At 42.0% G+C, this 14,976-nt stretch overlaps 1 protein-coding gene across 1 annotated transcript in view; it reads left to right on the forward strand.

Moving 5' to 3' along the window:
• COL22A1 (collagen type XXII alpha 1 chain) overlaps nucleotides 1-14,976 on the forward strand; it is a 226,935-nt gene that overhangs the window by 102,967 nt on the left and 108,992 nt on the right. The gene's annotated exons all lie outside the window — the stretch shown is intronic.

Here is a 14,976-nt window from a genome sequence, read left to right on the forward strand (position 1 = left end):
TGTAGGCATGGAGATCCCTGAGTTAATGGCCAGCTTGTGTTGTTTATTTGGTACTCCTGTCAGCCAAGGCAGCATCTGTGTATTTGATACCCAGTGTGTTTGTGCCCCATGTCTGCCCAGTGGCTGAGTCGCTGATTAAGAGAGAGCATATATCAGCTGAACTTTGCTGGCTTGGTTAAAAAGGGACCCTGGGATATAGAATCCTAGAATGTCTCAAGTTGGAAGGGACTCATAAGGATCATTGAGTCCAACTCCCTGCTCCCTGCAGACCTGCCTAAAACTAAGCCATATGACTAAGAGCATTGTCTAGATGCACCTTGAACTCTGACAGGCTTGGTGCTGTGACCTCTTCCCCGGGGGACCTTTTCAAGTGACTGACCACCCTCTCAGTGAAGAACCTTTTCCTAATGTCCCATCTGAACTTCATTCAGAAGCTTCATTCCATGTCCTCATGCTCTCCTTGGTGATGTGTCTTTGTGCATAATTTTCCCTCAAACACAAAAGATTATCTTCAGGGTCAGCCTTCAGGTGCCAAGGTGAGCCTTCAGCAGCAGAAAGGGGTAGGACTGTAATTGGAGGGATCAGTCATGAAGATGGTGTGCATATGATGGATCACTGTTGCATGTAGGGACAGAATTCTGTGTTGGTGTCTTGTCATCATGAGGGGGAAGTACCAGAACCACGGGGAGCTGGGATGCAAGTTCCTGCAATGCTAGTTGCCATCTATACTCCTGAAAAAGAGAGGAAAGCCTGTGAAATGAAACCCTTCCCAGATAGAACACCTGAAAGAGAGGATTCACATGGCCTCTTTCTGTTTGCCTGCTGTGCTACAATGGCTGCATGAGCATGAATTCTCATTTTCCATTCTGGCTGTGACAGTTTTGTTTGCTTCATTTTTATGGGTATGGGCCAGTGCTAGGAAATTGGATCAGAGATGGTGGACTTCAAACAGCTGCAGCCAGTGCAATCGTGGCTGTGCGTGTGCTGTAGGCTGCTCTCTCTCCTAATGCTCACAACTTCAGTGTTCATAGAATAAAGTTATCTCACTTTTGAAAAGACTGAGATGACAAGATGAAAATCACCCCCTTATTATAGCACTGCTTTCCAGCTGTGCTAGTGCCAAACACCTGCAGGATCATGCTATTGCCAGGTTGTGTGTAGGGCAATAATGTGAGGTCTGAGGCATTTGCTAGAGGGCAAATCCTTTGCTTTTCCAGAACAGCAGAGACACTGGCATTACTTCAGCAGGCCATTACCTCAGTTATATCACTAAGTTAAAGCCAAAATGATGTTTGTATTAGAATACATACCGTGCAAAGCACAGCACTAGTGGTAAACCAAAAGATAATAACAGCTGTGGCTAAAAATCTAATTCATGTTGATGTAAGGTCTTGTGTGACTTTGAAAGTCAGGAAATTCACTGTGTCATGGCTCAAGCAGCAGCTGAGGATATTCTGTTCAGACTTAAATATCTCAGCCTGGTAGAGAATGCTTTTTATGTACAGAAATGTGTATGCACATACCAAGTAATTGTGCTTAGGTAGGAAAACAAGAAAAGAAAATAATGCATCTTCAGGTGCTCTTGTGAACTGCTCTCAAGTGGATTTCCTGGGTAGGTGTGATTCAGCTGCCACTGCTCTGTTGACTGTCATATTTCATCCCTGGTAGTGTGTCTCGGTTTTGGTTGCGATAGAGTTAATTTTCTCCCCGGTAGCTGGTGCAGTGCTGTGTTTTGGCTTCAGTCTGAGAAGAATGCTGATAACACACTGATGTTTTGGTTGTTGCTCAGTAGCACTTACCTAGATCAAGGACTTTTCAGTCTCATGCTCTGCCAGAGAGGAGGGGCACGGGAAGCCAGGAGGAAGCAGAGACAGGGCACCTGACCTAAACCAGCCAAAGGGGTATTCCATACCACAGCACATCATGCCCAGTATATAAACTGGGGGGAGCCACCTGCAAGGGACCGATCGCTGCTCAGGTTGGGCTGGGTGTTGGTCAACAGGTGATGAGCAATTGTATTGTGTATCACTTGGGGGTTGCTTGTCTATTTTCCTTGGGGTTTGCACACTCCCACCCTTTTCATTACTGTTATATTTTACTTTATTTCAAATATTGAACTGTTCTTATCTCAACCCATGGATTTTCCCTTTTTCCCAGTTCTCCTGCCTGTTCCACCATGGTGTGGGGTAGGAGTGAGTGGCTGCATGGTATGTACTTGCTGGCTGGGGTTAAACCACGACATAGTGTTTAATCTCTGTGGCATTAGATGTAGTCTGTCATATATCTGCTCATAAATCTGTGTTCCTTCACTGTGTGGTCATTCACTTGTTTTACACATGCGTATGCTAATCAACTGATTATTATACATGGACAACTATCTAATTCTATAACAACATGATCACCATGAAAGGCAATGTTTTGCCTTTATTCTGTAGGTTATAAAAACAGATATCAGATGGCCTGGTCCTTCAAAGGTTATAACTCGAATCTTCAAACCTATGTTGATCCAAGAGGACCAGGAGAGGAGTGAGGGCAGAAGGAGCAGCTGTAGAGTGTTTTTGAGGGTGAGTCAAGCAAGATGGGGTTTCAGCAACTCAATCAAAGTCAGGGAAATCACGTATGACAAGGAAGGCTCTGTAGAGTATGAAGTCTGCATTCCTAGGGTGCAGCCATCCACATCATGAGCCAGCCTGCCCCTCTAATGCCTCTGTGCAAAGTTTAACTTAGAGGCTTTCTAAAACTGACACATATGTCTTGCAAAGAGCAGAGTATTAAGCACTGGTACTGAGCCATCCTTCTAACATCCTAAAGGGCAACGATAGGGAGAAGGCTCTGCAGGTGGGAAGGTGCCTGGAAAAGGAATGCCTTTGGAGAGGATATGATGAAAATTTGTCAAACTTTGAGGGGTATGGAGATGTCAGTAGGAAAGTATTTCTCATTGTTCATTCTATTGTAAAAGCTAAAGGGAAGCAAATTAAACTAGCTGATGGCAAGTTTAAAATGAACAAAATGAAGTTACTTATCATACAGTTGATATTGGAGCTCTTCTTTGCAGTCTGCTCTGAAGGTTACAAAAAATGCCTACAAAAGTGCATGTGAGTCAACTAAAGAGAGACATCTGTAAACATTCAGTCAGTACAAAGACATTATCCCTGCTGCAGGATGTCAGTGAGTCTCTGCAAGCTGTGATTGGCAATAGAAGGACAGCAGGCTAGAGAAGTCTCCCAGAAGGCCACTGCTGCAGATGGGATAGGAGCCAGCTGGACCTTTGGCCCCTTGGCCTGAATGCTGGTGGCTATTTGGACTTGATGATCTTAAAGGTCTGTTCCAACCTAGTTGATTCTATGATTCTTAGACTTTTGTACAACTCCTGAATATTCCTAACACCCTTATTGCCCAGAAGAGGACAGAAGTCTCCATAGTCCACTCAGGGGTTGGGCCGATGCTGTCTATAGCTGTTGAAAAAGAGTAAGAAACAAAAGAAAGATGTCATGAAACAATTGGGTCAAGTGATCACTACTGTAATTTTCCAAGGGAACTCAATCTGTCGGAAGAGAAAACTCTAGCAAAGGAGCACCCACCTTCAGCAGAGGTGGTGAACAAAGATTTCATTATGGTTTACACTGGGACTTCCTGAACTAATGCGTTTCCAAGAGTATCCAAGCTTTCTCTTTGTGTTTTGTCTGCTTCCCTTCATGCTAATAATCACAGAACCAGCTTGCACTGATTAAGCCTATATTCTCCTAACAATGTTTTGCTTTTTTTTTCCCCTGTGGTAATGACTTACTCTGATAAAAATGCAAAAGGTTTATCATAGGATTTCTAATGAGGATAAAACCTCAGATGTGGCTTGGCTTACTAAATAGGCAGTGATTACAAGATAAAGCATAGAAAACAAAAGCAGGCAGGTAGTTAAGGCTGCAGGAGACCACACTTAAAACTTGGCTTTAGCAGATTTTATGACTTTGGGCAAAGCAGTCAGTCTTTGTTCCCGTAAAATGAAGCTGAAGAACCTCTTTCCCTCCAGGCTTTGTGTAACTTGCCTGCTAGATCCTTCAAACAAAGGCTTCTCTTCCCCTTCTGTCACTTGTCTTCCAAATTGGAGTTATTGCCATTTTTTGGGCTTCTGGAAAAGCTGTGGAAATCTACCCTGTCAGACACAGTCTGTCCACACAGAGCCCTGTGCTCCCTGTCTTTGCTCAGAGCTGAATATAAGAAAGGTCTAACCTGAAATCTGTGCAACTTCTTTCCACTGTGCTGTCAGCAGGGCTTTCCAAATCAGCACGAGCACAGTGCCTCTGGGTCAGGGCTGGCTAGCATCCAGTAACTTGAGGCATAAGGAAATGAGTGCAGTTCTGCCTGCAAAAGGTGCCGCAGGCAGAGCTGGAGTTGTCTTCTGTGTGCTGGTTTGATGGCAAATGAGATCTTTTGCTTGGGTATTTTGAAGGTATGTGTTTTGGGACTTGGTTGCAGGTAAGGCTCAGCCTGGAAATGGTGTTTTAGACACATGGAGCTATAACAATGTTAGAGAGTCTGGTCCCTGAGTGTCAGGGTGATGAGATGGAGCTGTGAGAAATACTGTGGTTATCAGGACAGGGACCAGCCAGGGCTTATCCCTTAGCACCCTAGCAAGGGAGCAGAGAGGGTCAGTGATGGTAGACAGATTCAGCAGAGAGTCCAGAGCACCAGACATTTCCATTGATGAAACAAGCCATAAAAGTGACTCTAAGTCAGGATTAGAAGGGTATATTGTCAAGTTTCAAGCTCAAGGTTAGAGCTTAAAAGCAGCTTCAATATAAAGGAGGGGAACAACCATCTGAACTTCTAGATGCAGGATCTTCTCAAAGTGATCTCTGAGCCCTTAAACAATGTGGAGTCTGTACTTGCACAAACCAAGAACCAAGAATTGGTCCTTATTCCTGCAATTTCCAAATCAAACTGATAGCGGCTCCATGAGGTGATGTGTGTGGCCTTTTCACTGCTGAAACCTTAAGCCTGGTGCAGGGAAGGTGCATCAGTGAGGTTGTAGGCCTTGTCTGGGCTCCTGTGGTGTTCAAACATTGTCACTAAGTCCCAAAACTCTTAAATGCCATCCAGTCTATGCAGGGCTGATGAGCTGAAGGGTGTCTCTGAGAGCCTAAGGAAGCAGCAGGAGCCCTTGTGCATCAGCATCCAGGTTGGAGGGCAGTGCTCGTTCAATGAGCACATCTTGATAGTAACAAGATGGGGAAACATCTCCAAGCTTAGAGATACTATTGAGTTTTACATCTGAAAACAAAACAAAACCCCAACTGTCCACTAATTTGCGTTCCTTGGAGACAGTGGCTATGGAAACATTGCCTCCTTGGGGCTTGGTTCTTAGCACTCAGATCTTCTTCATTGCTGAATAAAAGAATAATGTGAACATGGCTCAAACTCACCCAGCAATGAAAAGAAGTGCAATATCTGCAGGTTTTTTTCTTATTTTTTTTGTGCTGGGAATCATCTCAGGAACAATTCTTAGCTACAGACTTCAGCTGGTTAAGGTCACTCAGCACTTAGACTCTCAGTCCAGCACTTAAACATCTGTATAAGAACACCTCATCTGCTTTATAAAGCTGTCATGCAGCTCACTGGAATAATTTGTATCTGTGGTATCTTTAATGAATCTTCTGATTAAAAGGTGAGGTGTAGTAATGTTAGTATCTGCCTTGCTAAGAGTATGTTCTGAATCCTCTTGTGTATGCAGGCAATTTCGGTCTGCCTGTTGAGTATTTTTGAGTCCTCTTAACTGTAGTTAAAGTATGTTCTGCACAGTTAAATAACCCTGGTTTGATGAAGTTCTTTTTTCTCAGCAATAATTAAAGGGTTTTAGATAAATTTGGTGGTTTTCTGTGACCCAGAATAACAGCTGCAGATTGTAATAAACAACTTGAAACCAGATCACATACTAATTGGGCATCGTGACAGCTTAATTCTCAGCAGTGCAAGAATACTAGTAACTTGGGGCTTTTTCCATATATAAACTCAGAAAACATTATTCTTTTCAGCATTGGCCCGTGGCTGGCAGGTACATTGCTGGTATATAATGACATCTACTGGCAACCACAAGTTTGCAAAGTCTCTAGCACTTGTTTCTTTAGATGAGTTCTCTGCCAAGATCCACTGGCAGTATGGAAAGGAAGCATGTGAGAAAATATTGCCAACTTTGTGCTTCTTCTGACAGTCATTTGGGGTGGCAAAGCAGATTGCCTTGATTCTGTCATTGATAACTGTTATTTGGATGCAGGATGCACCTGAGAGCGATATTGCAGTGGATAGGTATGGATTAGCTGCCTGTTAGGTGGAAAATAAAAAAGCTTTTCTAACAGTCTGGAAGTGGATCTCACAGGCTAAAGAATCACAGGGAGTTGAAGCATTATACTAAGCAAGTTGCTATCACTGGTCTATCAACGGCACCGGATGTATTCCCTGTCTCTCTCCCTGCTACATGTTTTCACATCTATCTAGTTAAGCAGCCAGATTTTCCCCTTTCCACTGTTCAAAGTGGTTGCCAGGCTGAGCCTGCATGTTCACGGCTGTTAAAGTGCAGGTGGCTTGCCCATGGTCTCTCTGAAGGTGCAGCTGAGACCATGGCAGCACTGTGTTTCATGACATTCTTTACTAGCCCAAGTACAACCCTGGACATCTTTAATTTCCCCTCTTGGGGGTTTCATCCTTTTTCTTAAGCACTATCTAGAGATTTTATGTCTCTCAAGTCCTGTTTTCTCCAGCTCTGACAAAGATATTGATTTGTGTCTCAGACCCTACTGGGTAATGAACATGCACATAGTAGCAAGAGCCAGATGAGAAAAATGTGGGATATTTTTCTTGGCAAACGTTTATTTTCCTGGTGAAACAGTGTGTGGACTGTTATTTCAATAGAAACTAATACATCTGGTGTTGTGAGTGGGTTTGGGTTTCTGGAGACTCATTTTTGTCTTTCAGGTTCTATATCATTGGCTCCACAGGGAATCTTGGACTTAGCTTGTACCTCAAGTAAAATGGGAAGTAAAATGGGATCATGACCTTTGTAATGCACTCTGAGATGAAAAATACTCGGGGAGCAGCATCATGTTATAAGCAGATATGTTTCATTGGACCAAAACAAGTTCTAATTTTGGCAAAGACTTGACTGAGCAGCCTCAGGTATGTTTGGCAGTCAACAAAGGTGTACCACTGCAGGTTATAAATAGGTGGTGATAAGACTTAAGGCAAGATGCTGTCTCCTGTTTGGGCATGATGTTTAGAGAGCACTGTGGAGATATGTTGCTTATTGCAGAGAGCAATGAGGAGAATGATCAGTGATTTTGTAAATTTAACCAGCAGGGAGGATTGAAAGGAATGAGCTCTACAAGGAGGGGAGAAATCATGGACTAGATGATGTGGTTAATCTTGAAGGAAAACTTTCTACATACTTCCATAAGGCGTCAGAATGAGGCAGCAAAGGGGTGAACGTTGGATATCATTATCAGCAGATGTTTAAGAGGAGATTGGTACTGGAGTTTGGAGTGCTCTGACACAGAACTCCTCTGCCATAATGTGCTCTTCTAGGAGGTACTGAAATTGAGGGATGTGTGGAAACTGATGCATCAGGAACTTCCCAGAGCAAAGCAAAAGGAATTAATAGAATTAATAGGTTTTTCTTGCACGGCAAAATATCACCAGTACGTGGCAAATCATCCACAGCAACACAACTATTTTGTGTGCTATTTATAGATGTAAAGACAGAAATTAATCAATGTCATGCTACACGACTGAGTTATTTTTCTACTTCAATGAACACTTCCCCTGTAGCAATTGGCAAGCTGTTTGTCTGGTCCTGAGCAGTGGCAGATGAGCAGGGAGCATCGGCTTGTACTTTGAGACAAGGAAGTTTTCGAAGCAAAGCTGTTATGTTTTTCACATTTCAAAGTGTCTGACAAATGCATCTTTAATTGAGAAACCTCTTGCCCCAACCATGCAAACAAGAAAAATTGGAATTCCAGGAATTGCTGGTCTTGCTTCTGGGAATCCAACCCACTGTAATGCAGCTTATTTCTCAGGTTATTCTTCTTTGTATTGGGATTATGGTACCAACTGATTCCAGTTATCTTTTACCTCCTATTAATTATGTTCAATCATAAATACATCTGCAAACCATTTGACTGTTTAATTTGAACATTTCAGAAACTGATTGAACAACTCTTCTAGCTGTTGAACAAAATAATTCCAAGCTCCCCGTTGTACTCTCCTGTGCTCTCCCTGTTGCAGAGGTAGATGTTTTCTTCAAGTAAGCTCTCCACTTGAGGCAGTCTTGATTATAGATGAACCAGCAGTTAAATAGCTGTCAAATGGTGTCTGACCTTCCCAGTCTTTCAACAATTCCTTATGTAGTAAGTGAAGGAGTGCTGCAGCTAATACTTAGCTGATGAACTTGGGTGCTAATGGCAGCTTTGAAGTCTTAAGGATGTTCCCAGGCTATTCTGAACTCTACAGTGACCTTGATTAAGGTATAACTGTGTACCAAATCAGTAAGCTCTGATTCATCTTCCTGCAGTGCCTAGTTTGTGGGTGACAATGTGCCAGATTATCTGCTTCATTATAGCTGTAATTCTGCATATTTTGATGTAAAGGTTCTTCAGATAAAGACCTCTGTTGGTATCCATGAAAAATGATGCACCTGCTCTAACCAGAAGAATGATAACTAGGATCATATGCTAAAAGGTCAGAAGGACACTTCTGGTCTCATGGTAGTGTCCATGATGTTCACGATAAGGTTTAAGGGTTCAGACACGCCTTAAAGACAAGGTGAACTCTCTTGAATTTTTTATGGGGAAAGTACTTTTTGGGAACAATTGACTTCTATACAATGCATTGAATAAAATCCTTGATATGTTTGCAGTACAAAAAAGTGATAGCTATCATTTACCCAGCCGGGTTTCCTCATAGACTAGTCAAACCTCAGACTTCTTCTGACTCCTTTATATCACGTTCACATGAACTTTCTGTTTATTACATCAGAATATAACACAGACACCCAGCAGAGAAGATTTTCTTTATTTCTTAGAATAAACTAAAGTGAACTCCAAGTCGAGATGAATGTCTTATTTCTTGTGGAAGCAGAAAATAATGTCGGTTTTGGTGTAAAATTTTCCAGGATATTAATATGGTTTTAGCATCATTAAGCTAATAGAATCCTGTATCTTTGAGAATGGCAGTCATTTGTGATGCCTGTCTGGTCAGGAGCCTTTGAAAATGCAGCTGGGTGACTTATATCCACTGCAGCTCTGCCTCTCGGTTAATCTACAGATCATCCCTGGCTTTTAATGAAGCCTTTATCTTTGCCTTGCCACTCTAAAAAAAAAAAAGACAACCCCCAAACTTATAATATTTGTCAAATAAGTTTTTTTTTTTTTTTTTTTATGGCTGCTGGAGACAAAGTCGTGCAATCTTTCAGCCTCCTCAACTAGGTAGCTCCTGAATAGAAAAACCTAGAAAAGGAAGGTATCACATCCTTCCAGACCATGCAGTGTGTTCTCAGACTTTTGAGCCTGAAGATTACATTCAACTGGAGGCGTCCTCCTCTCCTTTTCTCATCAAACTGTGCAACCATGGATCAGCAGTAGGCCACTTACACATGGTCTTCTGGTTCATTCTTTGTGAATGTCAGGTTTCCAAGTTCAAAGCAGGCCAAAGAGCCAGGAGAGAGAATGAATAAACTTACGAGGGCAATGACCTAGGACACAAGAGTTTCTATCTTTGTCCCAGACTCTGTGACCTTCCATATGTCTTCTGCTCAGTTACACCTCTGACTCATCACCCTCATGAGATGAAAGCAATATTACAGTTGCTATAACTTCCTTCTTATTTCACAGGGATGCTGTGAAGTTAATTAACAAAGGACAGAGGGGTGTGTTAATGATGAAGGGGTAACACTGCACGGTTCCATTTTGCTTCTCTTTCCATCTCATTGTGCACATTTCATTCTGTTTCTCTTCATCTCTTTCTATTCTGTTTCCTACCATGGATATAGATCCCCCCAGTTTACACAGCTGTCAATATGCTGAGTGTGTGATTCATGGGGTTCTGCTTGAAGGGTTTCTGAAGGTCTCCCAAAGACACCTTTATTAATATTTTGTGACAGGGTTAGAAGTATTGTATTTAATTTTAGGATTGGAAAAGTGACACTTTCATGATAGATGCAGACCAGTTTGGTAGACAAAATAAATGTATAAAATTGACCTTAGAATGATCTATCTTCTGTCTGCTCTGTACTCTGCAGGAAAAGTCCAGTGATTTACTTGAATTTGACAAGCAAACGGGAATTTAACCATGTGTTTTGGACTGATTTTCCCCCATTATCTTCTTGTTTAGTTTGCTCTCATTTCCATTAATGTGGGCCACAACCCATGGTTTGAAATGAAATATCTGATTATAAGCCACAGCTGTTCTCTAGTTGGAAGAAATATTTGTAAACTTGGCAGCTACTTGAGGAGCTTCAAGTGGAAGAAAGAAAAGAACTTAAACTTGGATGGATTGCTTAAAAATATCAATGAGGGATTATTCCTTTGTGTGCTTCCAATGGCTCTTTAGGGTCAGGTCATACTGAAGTCTTCTATCTCTATCTTTTTGCATACCTGCCTATCCATTCCTTCTCTATTTTAGGTCTCTTGTCAGAGAAATTAATCTGTGAGGCTGGATATGGTTAAATCCCTCTATTAGTTGCTCCCACTCTGAGGAAACACATCATCTGGCAATTAAGTTTATCTACTTAGTAATTTCAGAGTTATGTCCACTCAGCCAAGTGAGGCTCTACATAGGATGTAGTTATAATTTGGTCATGGACCATACATACATAATGTTTAGGTGATTCTATGAGGTTCACTGTACCCAAGTAAGGTGATTTGTTGGATGGTGTGCAATAAATTAAGATATATGTGCATATGTTGAGCATGTAATGGAAGGATTGTTTAAAAACAAGCCAACTTTCATGACCATGGAGGGGTCATTAACCCAAGTATTATGTCAATGGTGAATTGTTTTCTTGCTAACTTCAGTGGAAATGTTTGATTAAAGGTCACTGGTTGTGCAGCACAGAGAGCAAAACCAAACTTAAGTGGCTGGCTTTCCTCTGGATAAGGAAAAGACAAGATGCTCATGAGCCTGGAAAGGAAAAGTACTTGAGAAAATCTGTGGCTTTCCTTTTGAGCACAATTGCTGAAGCTTCCCAGTAAGAACTTTTGATAAGAGCAAGTAGTAATAAGACAAGGGGTAATGGCTTTAACTGAAAGAGGGTAGGTTTAGATTAGATATAAGCAAGAAATTCTTCCCTGTGAGGGTGAGGCACTGGCACAGGGTGCCCGCAGAAGCTGTGGTTGCCCCATCCCTGGCAGTGTTCAAGGCCAGGTTGGACACAGGGGCTTGGAGCAACCTGCTCTAGTGGAAGGTATCCTTGCCCATGGCAGGGGGTTGGAACTGGATGAGCTTTAAGGTCCCTTCCAACCCAAACCAGATTCTTTGGTACCTCCTCTTGAACAATATTATTTTGGGATATATTCTTCAGCCAATTTTGTTATTTTCTAACTGCAACTTTCCCTGGGTTTAGAAAGGGATATATACACCAGTAGATATATACAGGATATATATACCTCTATATATATATATCCAGGTTATATACACCAATAGAGCCCCTCAATCCGCAAGCGCTGGAGGGAGAGAGGCAAGCTCTTCTGCTAACCCAACTGACCTAACTGGAGGGGCTAAGGGGAGGGAATAGATACCTTTTGGGTATGCCAGCACTTCCCTAGGTCTTAGCAGCACACTGACTACAATGCTTGGGACTTTACCTGATTAAAAAGATTGGTGGACAAATGAAAAGATAATGTGATTTTTCTGCAATGCAATTAATGAAGTCGGTTAGTAGAAAAAGGAAAAAAGAAGAAGATATTTGCTCAGTGATGTGAATTGCTCTGGCAGCATGACTCTGTTCCACTTAGCTGCATCGTCAATGGGATTGTGCAGCTAGCTGTGAGTTAAGGGTGCAACCTGTTGGGTGCTTTCCCATCCCTGCCTGTCACAGATACTTTGGTGCTCTGCAAGCGCAACAGCACCGATGCTTTTCTGCTTCCTGCTCTCTTCCACTGCATGCCCTTGTAGGTTACACAGTTTAATTTGTGAGTGTGTTTTGACATAGGCAACACAATCTTTTCTTGTCCTTTTATGAAGGTTCAAACATCTGCTGGACCTATTCTTAGCCTGACAGGTTTTATCTTCTTAGTGAGGGATACAAAGCAGCTGCCTGGGGATAATGGGGTTTCAGTGGAAGGGACAGAAGTAGCAGCCCTTTCTACTCTGTAGCCTGGTGGAGTTTAGTGGTGGTTCCCCAGGGGACATTAATTCTGTCTCTAAGGTCTAGGTTGTTTCTGTGCAGTTTTCTCCTTGGAGAGGAACAGGTAAAGCTGATGCATACTCAAAGATTTCCCCTGCAAGCTGGTAAAACTCTCTAGCTTTATTTCCAGTAAAAGGTCAGCTCTATGCCATGCCGGCTGATGTGTGGCAAGTGGTGCTTAAGTTTATGCAGCAAAAGAAAGGCGGTGGCAGTAGATAGAAGTGAAGAAAAAGCCTTTAGTGAGCTCTTTGGAGTGCTAGGCTTTGTTGGATCATTTATTCCCTGAACATGGTGCATCCCTGAAGGCCTTCTCTACTTGGTGACCCTGGTCTCAAGGTGGCAGTTGAGACAGACCAGCTGTCTGTGGCTTGTATGGTCACCAAAAGGGACGGTCAAAGTGCCTTCCTGCAAATGCCCATGTAGCCTCTTGGCTGTGAGGGCCAACAGATCTGCTCTGGGCTCCTCATCTTTGTAGGCAACTGCTTGAGATCTGTTAAAAATCAAAAGGACAAAATCATGCTGCTTTAGCTAATAAATAATGAATGCAATAGGAAAAGCATTTTTCTCTTCCTGGGATGCTAGTATCTTAGGAGGTAAGTAACCATTTGCATCTGGGAAGAGGAGTAACCTTATTTTCGGAGGTTTTCAAACTCCAAATTGGATAAACCCTGAACAACTTGGTCTGAATTCAATGTTGATGATGCTTTGAGGGGGAGGTTGGACTAGAAAACTTATGAGGTCCTGGCCAGCGTGAATGGATCTATGAACACGATGCATCAAACTTACTGACTGATGCCAGGATTAATTTGTGCAGCTGTGCCAAGAAGTTGATACTTCATGGAGAATAAAAGGAGAAAAAGAAGAGGGGGCAAGAGAAGAAGCTAATTAACCAAATTCCTTTACTTCACATAGAAAAGGCACAAATTTTATTCCTACGTATTCTGCCCACTTTGTCATTCAACAGCAGTTCCTTCAAGTTATATCGGCCTTTTAGACCAAACGATTTCCTTAAAACTCACATTTGCTATTTGATGGGCTGTCTATCCCATTAAGGAGACATTCAAATGCAGCAGATCTGATTTTTACCTCAAGCTGCATTGCAAGTTTTAGACAGTGCGCTTCATGAAGGTGCAATTAGCAAGAAATCTAGTTTTGAAAGTATCCAATGACTTTAATTTACATATACAGCACAGATACTTTCCAGGTACCATCTTCTATCAACTTTTAAGTGCAAAATATACCTGTAAATAAATAAGGCCAGCTTTTTCACTCTGACATTGGAAACTTGCCCTAGGAATCCATCCATCTGCTGGACTACTCATGTGGGAAAAATACGTCACAAATAAGATTGAATGTGGCAGAATTTGGCCTGAATTTATCTGTATATGTAGGTAGTCCTCTGTAAGTATATACAGGCAACTTAGAAAGGTATGCATCAACTGCTTAGCCATGTTAATGGTCCTTCAAAAGGATTTTTCTGTGTTACTGAGTTTTTACTAAAGCAGATGAGGGAAAAAGCTCCCAGTCACTTATCTCTGCTTTGTGGCATGTCATCTGCCAGCAGTGCTAGTGGCTTTACATCCCACAAATGGATGTCTGTTCTTTCAGGTAGAAGAGACACTGGTAACAGGTCTTTAAAGGACTTATGGCAACATCTCTTGTAAAATTCAGACCTATTGATAAGGTCTGGATTGAGTGGATTCCAGTGTTACATTTTGGCATAACGTGAGCAGGTAAAGGGGAAAACATTCCCACATTTGGGTTTTTCAGGAAATTCCCATGCCATTGGACATTTGGTGTGGCAGTAAGTTGGCTGTGCCAAATTTCAAGTCCTCATTCTTTGATGTTTACAAAAAGGTGGGTAGGAGGGATCAACCAGAGGAAGACACTGGAATGGAGAATTGAAAGTGAAGCTGTTTGAATATGGGCCAGTTACAGGTGGCTGAGAACAGCAATGTTACAGCAAGGAGGAGGAGTTGGCCTCAACTCTCAACAGGTTACAACTGTGCTGTCCAAAATACACAAATATACCAGGGAATGGTATGGCATTTCATATGACGTATTATTTCCATTGGTGTTGTAGGGTGAAGAAGGGCTTCCCGGCTTTCCTGGACTGAAAGGGGATAAAGGAGAAAAAGTAAGTCCAAGTCTTTATTCATTCTACCGTGAAAAGTTTAAGAGTTTATAAAGCTATTGTTGAAGGCTCATGAAAACAGGCTCTCTTCTAAGTCTTTTGTTTTACTTCTGTATTTTCTTGTTTTGTGCTAGCAAGGTCAGGAACTTTGTCTAAGCTTTGTAAAACTCTGAAACAGAAGAGTGGAACAGAAGAGATCAGTGCTAGTGCCTCCACATACAGAAACATTAGTGTTTCTTCAATAACATAAATAATTTTTGGACTGAGATGGCCTTTAGGTGCTACTGCATCATCTTATTGGAGGGGGGAGAAGGAAAAAGAAATTACCCTGCACCAAGCTTGCTCTGTCAACTAGTGTGTTAATGTCAGCAGCAGCCGCTCCAGAGACTGTAAATAATAAATGTTTGCATTGAAATGATTCTCCTCATTTCTTATTCATGTCTTGATGTGTTAC

Source organism: Strigops habroptila, chromosome 1 (assembly GCF_004027225.2).
Source record: "Strigops habroptila isolate Jane chromosome 1, bStrHab1.2.pri, whole genome shotgun sequence".
NCBI classification, from domain to species: domain Eukaryota; kingdom Metazoa; phylum Chordata; class Aves; order Psittaciformes; family Psittacidae; genus Strigops; species Strigops habroptila.